General features: G+C 38.9%; 1 pseudogene across 1 annotated transcript in view; it reads right to left on the bottom strand.

The window, feature by feature from the left end:
- The window catches only part of LOC309828037 (tripartite motif-containing protein 26-like), a 105,748-nt pseudogene extending 81,343 nt beyond the window's left edge, over positions 1-24,405 (bottom strand). The window contains exons 1-7 of the transcript in view: positions 24,237-24,405; positions 23,607-23,656; positions 19,524-19,592; positions 8,503-8,599; positions 8,057-8,287; positions 7,114-7,136; positions 4,599-4,714 (exon numbers count right to left, since the gene is read on the bottom strand). The product of the transcript in view is annotated as a tripartite motif-containing protein 26-like (transcript). The remainder of the gene's footprint in view (positions 1-4,598; positions 4,715-7,113; positions 7,137-8,056; positions 8,288-8,502; positions 8,600-19,523; positions 19,593-23,606; positions 23,657-24,236) is intronic.
- Between the last annotated feature and the right edge of the window lie 55 nt (positions 24,406-24,460).

The raw sequence follows: 24,460 nt of genomic DNA, 5'->3' as shown, positions 1-24,460 counted from the left end.
TGACGGGATGAATCAGAAAATTCAGACATTTTGCAACCCTCATGGGACACTCCAGCAGCACACATGTGACCATCCTGGGAACAGACAGGACAGTTGAGTTGGGGGGAGAAAGACACCAGCCTGGATGTGGGGTCTGGGATAATCTCCTGTTCCTTGGATAGCTGTAAGTTCAGGTTGAGACAACTCAGAGTAAGAGGCTCCAGGTTTCTGGGTTGGAGAACACCACTTCTGGTCCTGACCTGTGTGGGGGCCGAGTAACTCAGAAAAGCTGGAGTCAGACCTCCAGACAGATTGAGGGTGAGGCAGAGAGCAAGGCCTGAGAGAGAGAAAGTCGCCCAGAGTATAGTGCCCATTGCTGCCGCCGGGGTCAAAGGGAACTGCTAATCAGTTACTTCGGGGATTGTCTTCCCCTCCATACCTGGAGAGACTGGATGCCTTAGTTGTCCTGAGAGAAGGGCGGGACCTCAGAGTCACTCTCTTGGCACAGAATCTGGAATCCCCAGAGGACTCTTCCTGTGGTTCTACTATCAGACATAATTTCTTTTCTTGGCTTCTTTTTTCTGACATTTTTTCTATTTATCTGTCTATTAAGTATCTTATTAACATTAATCGTTGACTTAAGAAACATTCTAAAGAGGAACAGTTTCAACATTGTCTTGCTAAATTCTGACCCTGTTCTTTAGTAATTACTCACATTTCATCTCATAATTACTTCTAACCAAAAGCACTGCAACATCCTCTATCTACAACCTTAACCTATAAAATCTGTTCCCTTCAGTCCTGTAAGTGAAATATGGACTGCACCGTCATTGAATATAATAGTTAAAACCTTTGGCCACTCACCATATAGAAAAAATCTGTTTGCATGTTGCTTTGTCCCTTCTATAATGAGGTTCTGAACATACAACGTCAGCATTCGACTTGTACTTGCTTGTATTGATAGATACAGTTATAGGAATCTTCTGTTGTTTGGTCATATTTTTTTGACAAAACATTCTTATACAACTGAGCTATGAGAGCAAGTATACCCACATCTCTTGAACCCAGCAATTTAAATAAGGGACGTTCTTCTTAGGCAACTATCATCTGCTCCCATGTCTTGAGCATGCTAAACGACATGAGTCTTGATGAGACCACCTCTCGTTACAGAAGCCAAAAGCACGCTTTCCTAACCTTTAATGTTGCTGAGGCAAAGGCAGGCATCCTATTCTCTGGCAATGTGGTGCACTTATGCCAAATTTTTCTTTAGGAGTTACTTACGTGAAGAACTACGGCCTGTTCTATCCACTAATTTCCTGAGACCATTCCCTCCTCAACTCTTCATTCTCATCTCTATGTCCAGGAGAACTATACCCATCAGCTGGGTCTATGAATCCACCAAGATAGCTGCTGCCAAACCCAGCTCTGGCTCCACCCCTGTGTGTGTTCATTACTTCTTCCTCCTCTGCTCCCCACCAGATCACACCCGCTCTCCACTAGCTTGTCCTCATGCGTGGTATGTTCTGTTTAGGTGCTGCCAACTCCAACCATCGTCTCAACCCCTGCGACCCCCCCAGCTGCTCCTCCCTCTCACTGCAGCGCCGACACTGACTCCCATCTCTCTTGGGGCAGAATTTGAAAGCAGGTAGGCACACATACCCCTCCCTCTTTACACTCTACAGCCCCAGTAACATTTAATAAATTTCCTTTTTCTAAAATTAGCCAAGTTTGTTTTCTTCTGCCTATACTTAAGACTACTAATTTAATATTAAGCTAAGTATCTATTTCTACCACCTCAAAACACAGCTGACATAAGACTGAACTCAGGTCCAAGTGACCTCCAAAACTCATATACACCTGAACTTCACATGGCTTCCACTCTCCCCTTCTTTTTGAAAAAATTATCAGAGCATAGCAGAAAGAAATAAACCAATTCCCACTCCAGATAGCTCAAGTCTCATAATGTATCAATGGTAAGCAGGTATGAGTTGCAAAACATTTACTGTTTCCTCAGCTGCTTAGAAGGATGACAGGAGAAATTATGTGACAGAAAAGGTGCTCTAGAAATGGATATGGATGTTGTAATCAATTCCTATTCGTGGCAGGAGCTGCAGTCCTATGATATCGTCACTCGTTCTCATACCTTTATCTCAGTGGCAGGTGAAGAACCAAATCAAAGGGCGTGAAGCCCTTACTGCCCAGCACACCAGGCTCCGGATCAAATCGCTGACCATGCTGCTATGTGTTCATCCACAAGCCAGTGAATATCATGCTCTTCCCATTTGGAAACACTGAGAGGAAGCCATTGGCTGTCTGGGAATTCAGGATGATCCTCACTGTGGGGACAAGGAGACGAATGTGTGGCATCACAAGAGACAGCAATTGAGATTTATCCCATAGGTTCTGGGGCCTTTATGACAATGGGGGTGGACTCCTCAGGGGAGCAGGTCAGAAACTGCTTGTGACCTTGTGCTCATACAATTAGCAACCATATCTGGAAAATGAAGAGAACACAGAAAATTCAAGGGCACAGGCAGTGTGATGAGACTTGAGAGGGCAAAACGGTAAGGACTGAGATCACTGCAGCTGCACAAATCTGGGGAAAGGTTTGTGGGTTTGAAATCTGAATTCTCATGATAAAGAATTTGGATACATTAGTCACACGAAGACCTTCCTCTTTAAAACGAAAGAGCTGACCCATAAGTAGTGGAGCTTCATAGGAAAGCTGCAATTAGCAAACTTCAGCCACTATCCCCTCCAGATGCTCACTTGTTTTATATTCCAGATCCCTCATCATTTTTCCTAGAATAAAAGTACCAAAGGACAGTAAGCAATTCTGACACCACATCTTCTAGGTTAAATTCTCTTACTGTTGGCTAATATAACTTTAAAAGATGACAGGGCACCATGAAAGCTCAAGCGAAACAGAGAAATCAATTCAGGAGACACCCATGTAAATATGCATGCCTACATCCGCTGAACCCACCTGCTGCTTCATTAAAGAGTACCTTTGGGCATGTTCCCTGTTTTTAAAGTAAGCCCTAAACTTCTAGTCCTGAACCACACTATTTTTCTCTACTCTCAAAGATACTCTTTTAGATTAATTCTCCCAGTATTCTTTAAATTTTTAATTGTGGTAAAAACACATAATGTTTACCATCTTTACCATTTTTAAGTGTACAGTTCATTAATATTAAGTATATTTAAATTGCTGTACAACCATTTTCCAGAACTTTTCCATTCGGTTTTTTTGGTATTTTAATTAATTAATTAATTAATTATTACATCTTTATTGGAGTATAGTTGCTTTACAATGGTGTGTTAGTTTCTGCTTTATAACAGAGTGAATCAGCTATACATATTCATATATCCCCATATCTCCTCCCTCTTCCGTCTCCCTCCCACCCTCCCTATCCCACCCCTCTAGGTGGTCACAAAGCACCAAGCTGATCTCCCTGTGCTATGCGACTGCTTCCCACTAGTTATTTTACATTTGGCAGTGTATATAGGTCCATGCCACTCTCTCACTTTAAATAAATAAATTTATTTATTTATTTTTGGCTGCGTTGGGTCTTCACTGCTGAGTGCGGGCTTTCTCTAGTTGTGGCAAACGGAGGCTACTCTTCGTTGCGGTGCACAGGCTTCTCACTGCAGTGGCTTCTCTTGTTGCGGAGCATGGACTCTAGGAGCATGGACTTCAGTAGTTGTGGCTCACAGGCTCTTGCGCGCAGGCCCAGTAGTTGTGGCGCACGGGCTTAGTTGTTCCGCGGCATGTGGGATCCTCCCGGCCCCCGGCTGGAACCCGTGTCCCCTGCATTGGCAGGGAGATTCTTAACCACTGTGCCACCAGGGAAGCCCCAGAACTTTTCCATTCTTAAAAACTCCAACTCTATACCCATTAAACAACAGCTCCTCATTTCCCCGTCCTTCCAACCACTAATCTACTTTCTGTTCCTATGGATTTGACTACTTTAAAGACCTCAAAAAGGAATCATACAGTACTTATCTCTTTGTGACTGGCTCACTTCACTTAATATAATGTCCTCAAGATTCATCCATCTTGTAGCATGTGTCAGAATTTCCTTCCTTTCTTAAGCTGAATAATGTTCCATTGTCTACACATTCCACATGCCACATTTTGTTCATCCATTCATGCACTGATGGACATTTGGGTTGCTTCTACCACCTGGCTATAGTGAATAATGCTGCTATGAACATGAGTGTGCAAATACCTCTTTGAGATCCTGCTTTTAATTCTTTGGAAAGTGGAAATGCTGGATCATATGGTAATTATATTTTTAATTGTTTGAGGAAATGCCACACTGTTTTCCATAGCCTTCCAATTTTCTTTTACCTCACTGTTAAAGGTGAGGTATCTTTTTACCAACTCTGAGACCTATTGACTATGATTCTACTTTAGTCTAGGTAACATTGTTAGACTCTCATGTGGAATCCTCTCTGGTTTGGACTTGCTTAGATTCCCTCCCCGATGTCCCTGCATGGTGTAAGTGAGGTGCACAAGAGCAAGGAACTCTGAGAAGCCACCGCCACAATCAAAACCTAAGGAAACATTATAGAGAAAGTAAGAAGTTTTTCTAGGCTCAAACCCCTTCCTTTACCATGGAATCCTTTGAGTCCTTTCTCTAAAGAAAGAAGTTTATCTGAAAATTCTTCTGTCTGCTTTTTGATTGGAGGACTGGTAGACTTTTCAATCCAGAACTTCTTCCGGGGATATCTAGAGAAAATGAAGTCACAGTTAGAACTCCTGAGAGAGAGGCATGATTTCCCATCGTCAGCACGTGCATGTGCACAAACACCAACAATAGACCAAAGGGGCAGAGAGTAAAAGCTTCATTTCCAAGTGCTCAGTTTCAACATCAGACTCAAAGAGTAGATATATAGAGTTCTGAAGAATGGGCCATGATCCAAGGATTCTCTACCCACCAATATGTCATTTATAGACAATGTTAAAAAAAGAAAGAAAGCCATTTTCTGCCTTTGAAAGTCTTTGAAACAGGCTACTAATACTACAACCTCTAAAGAAATTACCTGAGGATATAAACTAGATAAATAAAATTAAAATGAAGCCTTTTTTGTTTGTTTTTTTTAGCCGCACTGTGCAGCATGTGTGATCTCAGTTCCCTCACCTGGGATCAAACCCGGGCCCCCTGCTATGGAAGTGTGGAGTCGTAACCACTGGACCACCAGGGAAGCCCCAAAATTAAGCTTTAAATATACATTTTTAAAAAGCTTTAAATTTAAAATTAAGGTATAGCTGGGCAGACATATATAAGCTAAATACAATATGAAAGAAATATGAGGTCTTGATATTATCAAACAGGATTAAATTCAAGGCAAAAAAATATTAAATAAGACAACAGAGGATATTTTATGTTACTAAGAAGATTACAATTCACAATTAAGCTATAACTCTCTTTAAATGAAAAGAAAGCATCAAAATATAAAAAGCAAAAACTATAAGAATACAAGAAAAATCAGCAAAAATTCATTGCTAATAGGAATCTTTGAGTGATTTCTTTTAGTCCATGACATGTCAAGAAGTAAAAAAGTAAGTATCAATACAAAATACCTAAATAACAAAATTACTAAGGAAAACCTCATGGAGCTATATCAAATCCTATTCTAAGAACCCAGAGAATGTACTTTCTTTTTAAGTGTTTAGAACTGTACAAAAAATCTACAACATACAATACAGAAAGCCTCAATAAAATCCAAAATGGTAGAAATGGCAACCAACTTGTGTGATCACAAGATTTAAAAACTATGAAGGCTGAAACTGCTAGAAAAAGAACCCAGCGCCACTGACAGATATCCTCTTTCTTAAATCTTATGTTAAATAGCAAATCAAATTTAAAATTTCAAAATAGCTAGAAAACAATAAAAATACCAAATACTAGAAATTTTGGCCTATGACAAAAGCAGGGCTCATAGATATACACACACAAAAATAAAAAAATATTAAAAATGGAAAAAAGGGAGAGGCAAGTAGAGGAGTCAAAAGTAGAAATACACAAAACAAACAAATACATTGACATAAAAAAATTAAATTTAAGGACATTATTTGGCAAATTATGTAACTATTTTTGAAAATATAAATGAAAATTGTGATATTCCAGGAGCTATAAATACTAAATATTCCAATTAAAAAGTGTCAGAATGAAGTTATTTAAAAAGAAAAAAAAATTATGTTCTTATAAGAGGTACATAAAAATAACAACCGAGAAAGGTTGAGAGTTAAAGGATAAAAAGTTAAATAGCATGCAAACACTAATCAAAAAAAAACTAGGATACCTCTACTAATATCAGACAAAATGCTTTCAGGCAAGAAGTCTTACCCATTCTGTATCACTCTCATTTCTTATATAATTACTCATCTCTAATTGTCTCTGTCTAGTCTCCCCAGCCAGAATCTGGTAACCTATCTCATTACACCCCTTTCTACCAGTAACTGGTCCACAGTAAACGTTCAGTATATGCCAATAGTCCTGGATGTCTCTGGGATGAACAGTGTATTATCAAATACCTCCCTTTTATCTCTGTTCAAAGCTTCTGAGTATCGTGTGGGTATAATTTTTGAAAACTGTCAATGTTAAATGCCTAACACACATTCCCTCAGACCCACTGTTCAAGAACCCATTATCTCTATGACTCATATAAATGTCCCTCTTCTTACGGTCAGGCAGAGAGCAGGAAACCATCACTAGCAAGCATGGAGGACAATCTGATGATGAAATGTGCTCTACAGAATATGAGGGAAGCTGTGGCCAGGAGAAGCAGCTGGGAATCAAGTACAGAAAGAACAAGAGGAAATCGGGTTTTAGAAACAAATGTGTATTCTAAATTTTCTCTAATACTCTCCCATAATCTCCTCCCATTTCATTTCTCCCTAACCCATTACCATCCTAACATAAGTTCCATGCCAATAATTTTTCTAGAACTCCCTCCCTCATTCTATGGAACACCTTTCAACTTACCCTTTCTAGAAGAACCTCTCTTCCTCCAAACAACCCCTTTCCAGCCCTTGCCAGATTTCAATAAGTTATGGTGACAGAAAGAAAAAACAAAGGAACACATAAGTGGTTAAAAAAAAAAAAAAAAGCAAGCAGCACTTACCTGCTTATTATGTTGCTTGGGTCCTAGAAAGGAAGAGAAGACAGACTGTCATGGAAATAAGGTTCCCAGGATCTGACACCATTCCCTACGATGGGCTTGCTGGGGAATGGGTACACAACAGGACTGTACAGAGAATTTTCTGATGAGCCTGGACCTGTTCTGTTCTCCACTGTAGTATCAGTTTATGTGGACATATGTTTCCCCATCCTTTTCTCTATTTGAGTGCTAGACTATCCCCTCCAAGAAACCTTCCTTGATCTGTCAAGAATCCTATTGTCTACCAGGTTAAGACTGAAATCTCAGCCTGCCTTGGAAAGCCTCTACTCATTTGACCCCATCTTACCTGTCTCATCTTCCCTCTAACTTCTTCCTCACTTAAGCTGACTCCTCCAGAAAGGTAGCTCCGTTCACTCTATGTACCCTTTCTACCTTCCAAACTATCTTCCTCAGCACCCACACCCACCCTTTTATTATCACACTCATTAAGTTTATTATCACATTCATTTATTTCATTCTAACCAATGCACCTCCACCAAATGGAATGTTCAACTCCTCCTTCCTGCTAATCCAAATCTTTACATTTTCTTCAAGGCTGCCATTAAGAGCTGCTTCTTCCTTGAAGACTTCCCTGACTAAACCTAGTCTTTTCCAGAATTCCTGGGGCTTCCTGTCTGACCACAAGATTTAACACGCGATTATTTCTTATAATTATAAATGTATAGATCTTACTATCTCATTGTAAGATCTGGGTCTATTACAGTCCCTTGCCCACCGCAATTTGGGACTTAAAACCTATTGCTTTGCTGATTAACTTATTAAAGAACTCAACAAATGAGAACAAAACCTTGTCTCTCCTGACTCCTTGTCCAAATCTCATGCTAATGGAGGGCTACACCGCATCCTGGAGCAAGGGGACCCAGGTATAGTTTAGTTGGTCACTCACCTGCAAAAGTTCAAGTGCTGGCTGCCGAGCCTTCTTCTCTAACTCAGAAATCAGGGTCTCAAGCTGGATGACCTCCTCAGAGCCCTTGGTGACATGGCTGTTCCTCCCTTCAGTGAGCTCTTGCTCCATCCCATCCAGCCACTTCAACAGGTACTGCTCCCTTTCTCTCAGGGACTGATGGCCCTGCTCAAACACTGATGCTATGTCTTGCTTGTGGTTCTGGAATTTTGCCTGCAGTAAAGGCAGAAAGGGGAAGAGGATTTCTTCTGAGAGGCTAGGAAACACCAGAACATTTGTGAGATCTGGAAATGAGTTCAGAACAAGAATCCCTTTCATCACACCCTCCTTCTCCCCATCCTTCAATATACCCCCTCCCCCTGACACACACACACACACTCTCCCACCCAACAGAGGTACACAGAACATTCACTTGAGACTTCTCTTACCAGCAGGGCCTGAATCTCATCTTGTCCCGTAGACTAAAAAATTCCGAATCCTGTCCCTGTCTCCCTTCAGAATCTTCAGATGGTTTAGAATTTTACCCTATGGAAATAAACATGGGTAATATTAAGATGAAGATGAAAATGCCCTCAATAAGAAAAGAGATCTGCAAAATGATTCCAGAGTGAAATCAGATAGTGTTTGACCTTATGTAGTATAATAAGGTAACTAGGATGGAATAGTTTCTATCCTACTTAATGAAGAAGAAACAAAGTGAGTGCTATGTTAACTTAGAGCAGTTTCTCAGAAGTGAGATAAAATGAATATTAAACTTATACTGTACCGTATGTTAATTACATCTCAATAAAACTGGAAGAAATTAAGTGAGATAAAATAATGATTTATTATCATTGCAAGTACTAAGACTTATAGTGTAGTATTTATTTATACTTACTCTTTCCACCACAAATATAGACAATTTATATTAAAATTAATTGATAACATGGAAGTAAAAAAGAAAATCAACACAAAAAGTGAAGGAAAGTATATGTACTAACTCCAAATCATTAAGAGAATGACTAAACTGGTTTGAAGAGTCCCATCAACCAAGGAGAAAAGGGAAATACTGAATCACATTAATTATTCAGCTGACAGGAGAAAAAATACTACTATGTCAGAAAAAATAATAGTTTCCCTGAGATTAAATTCTGAAAGAAAACTTATACAAGATATATTCTCAAATATTCTCAAAAATATTTTTATAACAATAATGTGCTAGAAACACACAATTCGAAGCTACGTATCCAGAGGGCTATCAAGAGCGCTGGTATTCTGTACTGCTGGTTGAGACTTGATTGATTGCCTCAGAAACCAAAACATCAAGGCAATGGGACAGACTTGCTATTATAAAAGATATGAAAACAAACCAGTTTATTATCCAAATGCAAAAGATAACATGTTGCCAAGAACTTTCCATGCTACAGAATTTGAACCTTCACCTACACCTGTTACAATGGCTATTATTTAAAAAACAAAAGATAAGTATTGGTGAAGATGTGATGAAAAGGAAACCCTGGTACACTACTGATGGGAATGGAAACTGGCACAGTCATGGAAAACCCAATGGATGTTTCTCAAAAAAATTAAAAATAGAACTACTATATGATCCAGCAATCCCACTTCTAGATATTTATCTGAAGGAATTGAAATCAGGATCTCGAAGAGATATCTACCCTCCCATGTTCATTGCAGCATTATCCTCAATAGCCAAGATATGGAAACAACCTAATATCCAATGGATGAATGGATAAAGACAATGTGGTATATACATACAATAGAATATTACTTGGCCTTAAAAAAGAAGGAAATCCTGCATTTGCAACAACACAGGTGGACCTGGAGGACATTATGCAAAGTGAAATAAGCCAGACACAGAAATTCTACAAATACAGTAGAATCTCACTTATATGAGAAATCTAAAAATAGTCAAACTCATAGAAGCAGACCATAGAATGGTGGTTGCCAACAGCTGGAGGTGAAGGAAAAGGGTAATAGTTTGGTCAAAGGGTAATGGTTTCAGTTATGCAAGATAAATAAGTTCTGAAGATCTACTCTACAGCATAGTGCTTATAGATAACAATACTGTGTTATATAATTAAAATTTGCTAACAGGATAGATCTTATGCTAAGTGTTCTTATCTCACACACACACACACACATACACACAATAACATAATAATAATAATAAAGCGGGTGGGAGGAAACTTTGGGAGGTGATGGATATGTCTATGGCCAGCTACTGAGCTCGTGCGCCCCTAACTAGAGAGCCTGCGTGCCGCAAAACTACTGAGCCCACGCACTCTGGAACCCACGCACCACAACTACAGAGCCCACGGGCCCTGGAGCCCGCGCATCACAACTAGAGAGAGAAAACCTGCACGCCACAACTAGAGAGAAGCTCGCGTACCACAGTGAAAGAGCCCACATGCCTCAACAAAGATCCCACGTGCCGCAACGAAGACCCAACGCAGCCAAAAATAAATAAATTAAATAAATACATAATAAATCTTTAAAAAATTGGACTGCAATTTTAAAAATCAGTATATTACATATAATAAAGAGTAAATGGTATTTAACAAAACTTGTGTTTTAGTGTGTGTGTATGCGTGTGTGTATGCGTATGCATGTATATTAGACTGGATTGTGAATTAATTTCTTACTGTGATGTTTCAAAAAAATGTTTGAAAACCCTTAGTTTAAACCATGATGATGAGCTTTTCCAGGCAGAGTATGAATAACAGACCTATGATTGAACATAGTGGTTTCTAATAATCTAACTCTCATACTCTCAAATGAGTTTTAAAATATAGCCCTAAATTTTTGTAATTCTTATTCTCTACTGTTGAATCATTTAAAGCAATTTATTTTTATTTTTAATATTTTATTTATTTATTTATTGGCTGCATTGGGTCTTAGTTGCCACATGCAGGATCTTTTGTTGTGGTGTGCAGGCTTCTCTCTAGTTGTGGCACCCGGGCTCCAGAGTGCATGGGTTCATTAGTTGGCGCACTGGGTCTTAGTTGTGGTACATGGGATCTTTCGTTGCAGCATGTGGGCTTCTCTCTAGTTGTGGCACGTGGGCTTAGCTGCCCCACGGCATGCGGGATCTTAGTTCCCTGACCAGGGATAGAACCCATGTGACCCGCATTGTAAGGTGGATTCTTTACCATTGGAAAGTCCCTATGGTCCATTTTTTAAAAATGCCGTTATAACCCACAAAATTGATGCCATGATACAAGGTATTGCAGTCTACACTTTGAAAAACATTGATTTAAACCACAACAACTTTATCACTAACCCTGACCTCTACCCAGAAATGCAAACTCTAGGGAGCTACAGAAGTCTACTGTATTACCACTTGAATATACCACTTGCACCTCAAATTCACACCTCCAAATGCATTATCTTCCTCATTGTTCCTACTCCTCAGTAAAAGGTACCAACAACCACTCTATGACCCAAGCCAGAAGCTAGGTGTGATTTTAGACAGCTCATTCTCTTTCACTACTACCTCCGATATCTGGTCACTGAATTAAATAATACAATGTCTGAAATAAAAATTTCACTGCATGGCCTTAACAACAGAATGCAGATAATAGAAGAAAGAGCCAGTGTCCTTGAAGATAGTGCAATAAAAATTATCAAGTCTTAATAAAAGAGAAAAAAAAAAGATTTTTTTTAAAAAAGGAGAAATTCAGTGACCTATGAAATATTAAAAGGTCTAACATTCATGTCATTAGAGTCCCAGAGAAGGGAGAGAAATTGGTAAAGGAAAAAAATGTTTAGAGAAAAAATGGCTGAAAACTTTTCAAATATGGCAAAAGACATAGATTTATAGATTCAAGAAGCCCAGCAAATGCCAAACAGAATGACTTTAAGGAAAACCGCCCCAGATACATCATAATCTAACTTCTGCAAACCAAAGATGAAGAAAAAATCTTGAAAGCAATCAGAAGAAAATAACATATCACAATGAGGGGAAGAACGATTCAAATCGTTCAGATTTGAATCCGAACAGATTTCTCATTAGAAACCATAGAGGCCAACAGACAGTGGGGCAAACATCTGTAAAGTCCTGGAGGAAAAAAACCTGTCAGCCCAGTGAAATGTGCTTCAGAAATGAAAGCAAAATATAAATATTTTTAGATGAAGGTAAACTGAGAGAATGTGTCACCAGCAAACCTGCCCTAAAAGAATTGTTAATGGAAGTTCTTCAGGCTGATGTGAAATTCCAAAGGGACATTTGGAACTTCAGCAATAGCAACAGAACAGAAGAAAGAGCAACAGAAATGGTAAATATTTGGATAAATACAGTTGTCTATTTTATACCTCACACATTCTTCAAAATATGTAGGACTGTTGGAAGCAAAAATTGTAACATTGTTAGTGAGATAATGTATGTAGATGTAATACATATGAGAACAATAGGGAAAGCAACCTATATGGTTGTAAGGCTTCTACATTTTACTTGAAGTTGCAAACTTTTAACTCGAAGTAGATTTTTAACTCTAAGGTATGTATATTGTAACCCAGAGACCACTACCAAAAAGGTAATATGAAGAGATATAGCCAAAAGCCAATAGGTAAGTTGATGTGGAATATTAAAAATATTAGAATAAAAGAAGAGAAGGCAGGAAAAGTGAAATAGAAGATGGTGGACCCAAGTTCAACAATGTTAATAATTACATTAAATGTGAATAGTCTAAACACACCCATTAAAAGAGATTGTCAAATTGGTTTAAAAAAAGACCAAACTATATTTTATCTCCAAAAAAACCCACACTAAATATCAATATAATAATATACTAAAAGTAAAAGCAAAGTATACTAAAAGTAAAAGAATTGAAAAAGATGTACCATGCAAACACTAACCAAAATAAAGCTGAAGTAGCTATATTAATATTAGATAAAGTAGACTTCAGAACATGGTATGTTACAAGGGATAGATAGGGCTATTACTTAATGATAAAGGGGTCAATTCTCCAAGAAAACATGCTAATCACAAATGTGTGTGCAACAACAGAGCTGCAAAACACATGAAGCAAAGACTGATGGAACTGATGTGAGAAATAGACAAACCCAAAATTGTGTCGGAGACTTCAACACTCCTTTCTCCAAAACTGAGAAAAATTAGACAGAAAATCAGTAAGGATAAAGAAAACCTGAACAACATATCAACTAGCTGGACCTAATGGCAATGACGAAACACGCTGCCCAACAAAAACAGAATATACATTCTTTTCAAGTGCATATGAAATATTCATATAAAGGAACATATTCTGGGCTGTAAAACAAACCTTAACAATTTAAAAGAATTGAAATTATACAAATTATACAAAATATGTTCTTTAACCATGATGGAATTAAACTAGGAATAGAGAACAGAAAAATATTTATAAAATCTCCAAACATTTGGGGATTAAACAATGCACTTTTACATAAGCCATGGTCAATAGTATTGTATCAATGTCAATTTCTTTGTCTCCTAAGATGTTATCACTGGCAGATGATGGGGAAAAGGGTACACAGAGGTCCTCTGAGCTATTTTCATAACTTTTTGTAAATTTTAAAACTATTTAAAAATAAAAACTATTTAAAACTTTAAAAAAGAGAAATAAATAAAAATGAGTGAAGAAAGCCTATGTGATCTATGGGACACCATCCAGAGAAACAAAATCTGAATCACTGGTGTTCCAGAAGAAGAAGAAAGGGAGACAGGGACTGAAACACTATTTAAAAGAAATAATGGCTAAAATTTTCCCAAACCTGCGAGAAATTTGAATATTCAAGTTCGTGAAACTATTAGATCACTCCATTATTTCAGTCTAAAATGATCTTCTCTTAGACGCATTATAATAAAACTGCCAAGAATATAAGATAAAGATAGAATCTAAAATAAGCAAGAAAGAAGATTGTAAACTACAAAGGCACCCCTATTAGGCTATCAGTGGATTTCTTAGCAGAAATCCTACAGGCCAGGAAAGAGTGGGATGATATATTCAAAGTGCTGAAAGAAAAAAATTGCCAACCAAGAATTCTCTATCTGACACAGTTGTCCTTTATTTAGGAGAAATAAAGACTTTAACAGACAAACAAAAATTGAGGGAGTTCATCACCACTAGATCTGCCTTACAAGAAATGCTAAAAGGAGTTCTTCAAGTTGAAATGAAAAGATGCTAATTAGTAACATGAAAACATACATATATATACAACACACAGGTAAAGGTAAGTATACAGTCAAATTCAGAAAACTCTATTACTGTAATATGATGGTGTGTTAACCACTTAACTATAATGTAAAGGTTAAAGGACAAGAGTACTAAAAATAACTATAGCTACTATAATTTTTAATGAATATACAATATAAAAAGAGGTAAATTTTGGCATTAGAAGTATAAATGGGTGAGAAGTAAAAGGGCAGAGTTTTTGCATGCTAGTGAAATTAAGTTTTTGCATGCTGATACATCTAATAAGAGGTTTTATGTAAGCCTCATGGTAACTAAAAAGCAAAAAAAAACTTACAGTAGATTCACAAAAGGCAAAGAGAAGAAAATCAGAGCATACCACCACAGAAAATCACCAATTCACAAAGGAAGGCAGCAAGACAGGAAACAAAGAGAACTACAAAACAGCCAGACAGAAATCAATAAGATGGTATTAGTTAGTAAGTCTTTACATATCAATGATTACTCTAAATGTAAATGTATTGAATTCTTCAGTCAAAAGTCACAGAGTGGCTAGAAAAAAAGATCCAACTATAAGCTGCCTACAACATACTCACTTTCAGCTTTAAGGACACTCATAGGCTTAAAGTGAAGGGATGGAGAAAGATATTCCATGCAAGTGGAAAACAGGAGAGCAAAGGTAGCTTTACTTATATCAGATAATATAGACTTTAAGCTAAAAACAATAACAATAGACAAAGAAGGTCATTATATAATAATAAAGGGATCAACTCATCAAGAAGATATAACAATTATAAATATATATGCACCAGGGACTTCCCTCGTGACCCAGTGTGTAAGACTCCACGCTCCCAATGCAGGGGGCCCGGGTTCGATTCCTGGTCGGGGAACTAGATCTCACGTGCATGCCGCAACTAAGAGTCCACATGCCGCAACTAAGAAGTCCACATACCCCAACTATGAGCCCACATGCTGCAACTAAAAAAGATCCCGCATACCGCAACTAAGACCCAGCACCGCCAAAATAAATAAATAAAAATATATTTTAAAAATATATATATATATATGCACCCAACACCAGAGCACCTAAATATATTAAGCAAACACTAACAGATCTGAAGGGAGAAATAGACAGCAAAACAATAACAGCAGGGAACTTCAATACTCCACTTCAAGCAATGGACAGATCATCCAGAGAGAAAATCAACAAGAAAACGTTCGACTTGAACCATACTTTAGTCTAAATGGAACTAACAGACATCCAACAGCAGCAGAATACACGTTTTTGTCACCATGCTGTATAATACAACTCTAGAACTTATTTGTCTTGTAACTGGAAGTTTGTACATTTTGACCACCTTCACCCATCTTGCCCACCCCCACCCCCACCTCTGGAAACCGCCAATCTGTTCTTCATATCTATGAGTTTGGGTTTTTTAGATTTCTCAAACAATTAGAAATAGCACTACCATACAATCCAGCAATCCCATTTTTGGGTATATATTCAAAGGAAATAAAAACAGGATATCAGAGAGATACCTGCACTCCCGTGTTCATTGCAGCATTATGCACAGTAGCCAAGATATGGAAACAACTTACAAGTTCATCTATGAATGAATGGATAAAGAAGATATGATAGATCTATATAATGGAATATTATTCAGCCATGAGAAAGAAGGAAATTCTGCCATTTGTGACAACCTGGATGGACCTTGAGGCATAGCGCTAAGTAAACATAAATCAGACAGAGAAAGAGAAATACTATATGATATCACTTACGTGGAATCTAAAAGAAAAACAACTCACAGAAATAGAGAGTAGAATTGTGGTTACCAGGGGCTAGGAGAGTGGGGGAATTGGGAAGATATTGGTCAAAGAGTACGAGCTTCCAGTTATTAGGTGAACAATTTCTGTGAACCTAATGCATTGCATTGTTCTTATAGTTAACGGTACTGTATTGTATAATTGAAAACTGCTAAGAGAGTAGATCTTAAATGTTCTCACCACAAAAAATAAATGGTAATTATGTGATGCGATGGAGGTGTTAGGTAACACAGTGGTGGTAATCATATCGTAGTATATGTGTTTCAAATCAACATGATGTACATTTTAAACTTACACAACATTATGTATCAATTATATCTCAATAGAGTTTGGGGGAAAAAAAAGAAATGCCAAAGATTCTACAAACAGGAGCAGAACTAATAAATGAGTTTAACAAAGCCACAGGATACAAGGTCAATATTTTAAAAATTGTTTGTTAATACACATAAATAAATAAACTACTGAAGATTGAAATTTAAAACAGTATCATTTACAACAATACCATAAAATGTGAAGTACTTAGGTATAAATCTTACAAAATATCTGTAAGATATCTATGCTGTAAGCTAAAAAAAAAAATGGAAGAAATCAAAGAAGATCCAAATAAATGGTGAAATATATTAATGGCTTGAAGGACTCAGTATTCTTTAGATGTTATGTTAAACCATGGAAAGGCCAAGGAGGCACCACTGTAGAGCTGTTCTTAGGGCATCAGTTGGCCTTAACCCAGCCATGAAGCTCCTTCCAACACCACCATCACCCCCATTATCTCCCATAAAAGGGAGATAATAATAATAACCCCCACATCCCAGAGGACTGCAGAAAGGATTCAGTGAGATCAGGTAAATAAATGAACCTCACTCTGCAAAGCAAAATGCCCTATAGAATGTTGGTTATGGGCTTCCCTGGTGGCGCAGTGGTTGAGAGTCCGCCTGCCAATGCAGGGGGCACGGGTTCGTGCCCCGATCCGGGAAGATCACACATGCCGCGGAGCGGCTGGGACCGTGAGCCATGGCCACTGAGCCTGCGCGTCCGGAGCCTGTGCTCCGCAACCAGAGAGGCCACAGCAGTGAGAGGCCCGCGTACCGCAAACAAACAAACAAAAAAAATTCATGAAGATCGGGATAATTATTTAATAAGTACTTCAAGATAGAGAATGTGTCCATACTGAGTGGAGAGGAAGGAGGTGGGGTGAATGGCATTGTCTACAGCATCATATTCCCGCAGCTTGCTCTGCTCAATTACATTTGCTACTTTGCATTCAGCTGCTGCTACTCAGAGCAAAACATTCACATACTGGGACAGTTGCATGCGACACAATGCAGCTTCCGCATTATGCTGACACCATTTCCTTATTTATCCATTTGTCTGAAGAAGCGCTCATTGCCACAGTAGAGACAGTGAAGGCTCTTGCTCCCAATCCCGCCCACCATCTGCCTAGTTCAAGCCTCATCCCCAAACAGGGAACCACCTTCTTTAGTTTCTTGTGTACCTTCCAGTTTATGAAAATATCAAGTGATTCTTGGTTCCCTCCTCTTTTTTTTTTTAAACACAAAACTAGCCTATTATACACAATGTTTTTCACCTTGCTCTTTCCACTTGCAATATATCTTGGAGATCTTACCAAAAGTACACAGAGAACTCCTGCATTGTGATTAGTTTTTCATTGCATAATATTCCTGTGTGTGTGTGCGTGTGTGTGTGTGTGTATAAAATTTTAGCCAGTCCAAAACTGATGGATGCATGGATTATTCCCAATCTTTTGTTAAAGACAAACTGCAATGAACAAAATAGTACAATTTTTTTGCATGTGTATAAGCATATCTGTAGGATGAATGCCAACAAATGGAATTGTGGAATTGCAGGGTTTAAGAGTATATACACCTACAATTTTGACACACATTGCCAATTGTTTTTCAAAAGGTTTGTCCTAAGTTGGATTCTACAAGCAATAAATGAAAGGGCCTGTTTCTTCACAGTCTTGCCAATCAAGCGTATGCCAAGCTTTTCGATTTTTGCTATTCTGACAGGTGCAAAATAAAATCCCTGTGTAGTTATTTGCTCCTTCTTTATTATGAGTGAGGTTGAGCATTTTTTCATGTTGAAGGCTATTTTGTTTCCCTTTCTGTGTGAACTGTCCATAGGGATCCTTTATCAACGTGTAACATAACAAATATTTAATTTATTTATTTTGTCCATTATTTGTCTTCCCCCAGTAGAATGTAAGCCCCCCTGAAATTTTTGTCTCTCTTGTTCTGCTGGAGCCCCAGCATCTATAAAAGTACTTAGCACAAAGTAGGTGCTCAATAAGTATTGGAGGATGAATAAATGGATAAAGAGCATATGCAATAGATGATCCTGGGATAATCAGATAACCATCAAGAAAAGAGAAACAAATCCATATCTGGCTCCAAACATAAAAATGAATTAATCAAGGTATACTAAAGGCTTAAATTTGAAACACGAGACTTTTAAGTGTTTATAAAATAATACTGGAGATTAACTATGTGATCTCGGGACAGGCAGAATTTATTAAACTAGACCCAGAGTCCACAACATAAAGAATGATAAATTTGGCTCCTTTAGAATGAAGAACTTGTCTTCATCAAAAGACACCATCAAGACAAGCCAGAAACTCTGAGAATATATGTGTAACACATACAATCAACAAAGAATTAGTCCCCAGAATATATGAAAAAACAAATATCTCCCATAAATCCACAAGATAAATTTAAAAACAGCCCAATAGAAAAATGGATAAAAGACATAAGAGGCATTATACAGAAGGAGGCATACAAATAGAAAAAAAAAAGGAGAAGGAAAAATGAAAAATTCTCATCCTCATTAATAATTAGGCAAATGGAAACTAAAACTAAAATGAGATAACATTTCACACACATCAGATTGGCAAAGAGTTGAAAGTCTGACAATACCAAGTGATGCTGAGGATGTGGTTCAATTGCAACTTCATCTGCCAGCGGAGGAACAGTAAGAAATACAACCCCTGGGGGATAGTCTTGCCTCACTGAGTAACATGACATATATGCACATTCTAAGACTCAGAAATTCTACTCTTGGTCACGTACCCTAAAAAGTCTTGCAGGTGTGTGCCAGGATACATGTATGAGAATGTTTATAGCAGCATTACCCATAATAGCAAAAAGATGGAGACAAACCAAATTCCAGGAACAGTAGAGTGGAGAAGAAAAAAATGTAGACTGTTCATATTTGAAATACTACACAGCAGTGAAAATGAATGAGCCAAAGCTAAATGCATCAAGATGGTGGATCTCAAAAACAAAGACAACGAGTCACAGAACACATACAGTGTGATTCCATGTATATAACGTCCGAAAACTGGCAAAACTAGGTAATGTACTGTTTAGGGATATCTACATGTGTAAAACAATTACAAAGAAAAGCTAATGACTATCACAGAAAAGCACATTGAAGCTTACCTCTAGAGGAGAGAGGGAGTGATACATCCGTTAGGGGCACACAGTGAAAGATGATGGAAATCTGATTTCCTAGAATGAGAGATGAGTGCAAATGTCTACTTTATTATCTTCTTCTTATTTTAAAACATATACATGCATTATATGTACTCCTTCTAACAGATGATATATTTTGATATATTTCACAGTCTTTGGGAGGAAGGAAAAGAAATGAAGCAATCAAGTACAAACAAGATTTCCAGTCATGGGAGCAGAGAAATGGAGGGAGGGGTTGGCTAAGCAAAAATCCTTGAAAAACTTATCAAGGAATTTTTTTTTTAAGTGAGGGATATTATAATATGTGTGTATGCTTATGAGACTAAGTCAGTGAAAAGGTAAAAAGTGATGATACAGGACGTGGGACATCACAGAGGCATAGTCTTCGAGAAAACAGAAGGGATGGGATCTGGCCTTGTTAGTGAAGGTGCCAACGAGGCTCACTGGACAGGAGGGAAGTCAAGGTGGTTCTGCCACAGTAGAACTTGCTGGAAATATGATGTCTAGAGTTTCCTGGAAATCTGCCCTCTGGAACTTCCCAGAAATCCACCCTCTTGGGTGCAGGAGAAAGCTGTTCACACCAGGGTGAACAATATAAGATCTCCCGAGGGGTTGCTGCTGGCGCTGTTTGTTGATGACCACCATGCATGGCAGAAGCTGGATGGTAGGGAGATTTCCTGTGCTTCAGGAGCTGGTGCTGGAAAAGCCGGGCGCTAGCTTTAGGAGCCTGGCAAGGAGCATACCAGAACCAGGAAGCAAAAATCGTTTTCCCTGTAATGACTCTCTAGTGCCCTCTAGTGACAAAGATCAGTGCCTGCTGGCAAAGGAAAAATATTTAAATGGCTCAGGTGCATTTCGGAGCTGAGAAACAATAAATACATAACCAATCCCATGGGGAAAGAGTAATCAGGATGACAATATCTGAACCTTCCATCAAACTTCCCATCACTCAAAGTGGGGTGGAGATCATATATTTCTTCGTGTGATGCAATAGGTACACAGCAGCACTTATGGAATATTTCTTGCCTTAAAAAATGGGACTCGAGGGACTTCACTGGTGGTCCAGTGGTTAAGAATCTGCCTGCCAATGCAGGGGACTCGGGTTCGATCCCTGGTTGGGGAACTAAGATCCCACATGCTACACGGCAACTAAGCCTGGGTGCCGCTACTACTGAGCCCAGGCCCGTGAGCCACAACTAGAGAGAAGACCGCGCGCCGCAACGAAAGATCCCACGTGCCGCAACTAAGACGGAACGCAGCCAAATAAATAAATAAATAAATATGGCACCCAAATCTGATAAAGCCTCTAGATCTAACTACCAGTTACAAGAAATACAGGGGATAGAGAAACAAGTTAATTGACACTATGAGGAAACCAGGCAAATCCAAAATGTAGAACATTTTACAGGATAAATGAACAGTTTTCTCCAACATATTAATAGTATAAAACTAAAGGGAGGGTGGATTGCTATAGATAAGAAAAGGATTAAAAGACATAATAATAAAATGCAATGTATTGTCAAAGTATAATTTTCAAAAACTTAAAAACAGTGGTCTTAGACAAATATAAAGAGCATTTATCAAGGAAGTATTAACAAGGGGACCAGTAAAAAAGAACTATTTCAAAGAGATTTTAAAAAACTTAATATACATGGGCACTGGACATACATCTTTTATATCTCTACTGACTAATATTCATGTACATTGTTATTGACCAAGAATCATTTGTATCTATATTATTTTTCTATAAATTCACATCTACCCTTAAAGAATATGCTAAATACCCAAAAATAATAAGTCAAAGTAAAACCTCCCTAGAGAATGAGATAATTCTTTCATGGGCCTGTTGGAAAATGCTCCAGTGTTACACAGAAAGGACACACAGTCATCATTTTGTCTATGCCCAAGTTTGGAATTTTCTTTTTCTTAATAGTATGGACTTTGTTTGCATCTGGATTCATACAACTCAAATGCAAAAAGACATCTTTAAGAAAATCAGGGAATTTGAATATGGTCTGGGTACTAAATGACATTATGAAAATATTGAATAATTAAATGAATAATTTTGCTTGGTGCAGTAATGGCTTTTTGGTTATGTAAGCAAAGTCCCTATCTGTTAGAAAAGCATGTGGAAGTATTTACAAGTAAAGTAAAACATGTCTGTGATTTGCTTTAAAATACCCCAGTTAAAAAAGAAAGTGGGAGCAGGGAATAGATGAAACAAAACAACATGTTAATAACTGTTGAGGCCAAGTGGTTCACGATATTTTCTCTACTTTTGTGTAGGTTTGAAAAATTCCATAATAATTTTAAAAAATGTAATGATAGTATTCTGCTTCACACTCTGGGGTAACTGCACCTTCACCACATAAGGTTTAGAATTCTTAGTTTTAAAGTTAAAAGTTGAATTTCTCATTGTTTACTATACAGCATATTTTCACTAACTTTTGAACAAAAAGACGTTTATATAAACATCCCTAAAGTTGGAATATAAAGTATTTTAAAGAACAACTCAAGTCGTATAAGAGATTGGCTCAGCCTATGCCTTCTTTCTGTTTAAAACTCGGCAGTCAATGCTGTTAGCATTCAAAATGCCTTTCTTTTTCCTTTTGAAAGGGACCGTGAAGCCTGTTATTTTTTTAGCCCATAGCCAGGTCTTAGCACAAAAGCAGTCGGTTCTTAGTAGCATACATTTATTTCTCTGTTAAACCTTTGCTAGAAAACAGACATATAGGCTTAAAACCAGTTTAGCTCATGTAACTTTTAGCTTTTCCTTTAGAGACAGTCATTTATTCTGGCCCTGATAACAAGGTATCCTTCATATGAAAGATTCAAACAAATTCTTTGCCTCTTTACCAGTGGGAGCTTCATATTTTTAAGTATTTTTGTTCAGAGGCCTCTTTCCAAGCACTCTAACATTCTTCAGACCTTGAGATTTCTGAAAGCCATATTTTAACTCAATAAATATGGTAAATAGTAGGAACATACCTACTAAATTTTCTTGCTTGATTTAAGATTCTCATTTCAAATGCAAGTAATTATATCCTTTGGGCTAGTCAATACTTATAGACAGTTTCAAAGGTTTTACATGTATTATCTCATTTAAGCCTCACAATGATTCTATGAAGTGGATATAATTATTATCTCTATTTTTCAGAGAAAGAACCTGTGGCACATAGAGGCTGAGCAACTCCGCAGAATCACAAAGAAAGTGGCAGAGAGGAGGATCCCAGCCCATGCAGAGCCAAGCAGAGACTTGACTTGAAAGCTAAACTCCTAACCAGCCCCATATGATGTTCTGGTCTCCAGCTGGTATGAACACTGGGCTGGAGGGCTGGAGGAAGGAATTTTGGCTCTGCCCTCAGAAAATTGGGGCAGTGAGTCTGAGCACCCAGTAGCTATAGGGGCGGATACCACTGTGTGCGACTACAAAACTGCCTTTGACTGTACAAAGCAAGCCTTGGAGTCACCATTGCCCTTATTTGGGCTTGAGAAGCCGCATCAACCAAGGTGTAGTGTGGTGGGAGAGGGGAGTGCATAACTGACACTGCAGCCAAGCAGGGCCATAGGGCTTTAGAAAGCTTCTAGAAATGCCCAAGCAGAGCCCATTCATTCAATATACATTTATTGAATGACAGTCATGTGCAGGGGAGACAGGTGATGTCTCCACCCTCATGGGGCTTACATTGCTCAGGGGTGGGTGGCGAGTGGGGAGTATAAACACATTGACAAAGAAGTGAACAAGATGCTTTGGAATGATGGAAAATGTATGACAAAAGTGAAACAGACTGGATGGTGGAGGAAGGCCTTTCTGAGATGTCAAGGGAGCAGAGACATGACTGACAAGAAGGGGGCAGCCATGCCAGGGGCTAGGGCAGGGAGTTTCAAGACCAGAGGGGTTGAAGCACAGGGACTTAGGGAGAAGTGGCAAGAGGGAAGTCAGAGTGATAATCAGGGCGGTTATGTCAGCCCCGCAGGCCCTGCAGAGGCCTTCCTGTCTCTCTAAGTGGGCTGGGAAGTTATCAGAGAATTTCAAGCAGGGGAAAGTACCTCTGTGGCTGGAGGATGCACGAATGGCCTGTGGGTGGGGCAAGTCCCTCCTAGAGACAAGGAGAGGACAAATTAGTAGCACGAAATCATTTAAGGAGCATTTTAAACATTTCCTCCAAAACACCAACTAAAAGAGTAGGTAGCTGGAGGGCCTATGTGCTGAACGCGGTGACTCTCCCGCTGGCCCAGGGAGACTGGGCGATTTTCATGCGGCGGTGCCTGGGACACGACTACACAGGAGTCGAGCGAGCGGCCAGGGACGCTTGGCGTCGTCAGCTTCCCGGGCCCCGGGTGGCGTGGACGCTCGGAAGCCTCAAGGAAATCTCCCCACCGAGGATCCCAGGAACCCGAGTGTCCGTCCACTTTTCGGGCTGTGTGGTTTCTGAATCCAACGCCGAAGAGGGAAACAGCCCAGGCCCCTAAACTCTTGGGATCTCTGTCGAATGGGGACAAAAATGCCTGACTGGTTTAAAGATATTTTATGTAAAGCGCCTCATCGTAAGCGCCTCGGAAATTGTAGTTAATTTCTGCAAATAGCCCCCTGAGACTATCTGCTTGGTAAGATTCTGCCTGGTCCAGGAAGCAAATTTAGGCCACGTTGCGGGCAGAGTCATATTTAATGTTGAGCACCTGGTAAACTCGCTTCGCCGCCTAGTGCCCTCCGACCCTCGTCCAGACCGGGGCGGGAATTGGGAGAGGAGGGATTCTGGGGTCCCAGAGTCCTACGGAGATGTCTCATTAGGCCTCAAATTTCGACTCCCTTCCACCCCGTAGAGCGGGAGCGCGCACCACGCACCAAACTCCGGCTGCGGCAGCCGCTAAGCCTCAGCTCCGCAAGATTTCAGTTTCCCTTT

This window comes from Grampus griseus (assembly GCF_964374135.1).
Source record: "Grampus griseus genome assembly, chromosome: 10".
NCBI classification, from domain to species: Eukaryota; Metazoa; Chordata; class Mammalia; order Artiodactyla; family Delphinidae; genus Grampus; species Grampus griseus.
This window is presented reverse-complemented; position numbering and strand designations above follow the sequence as displayed.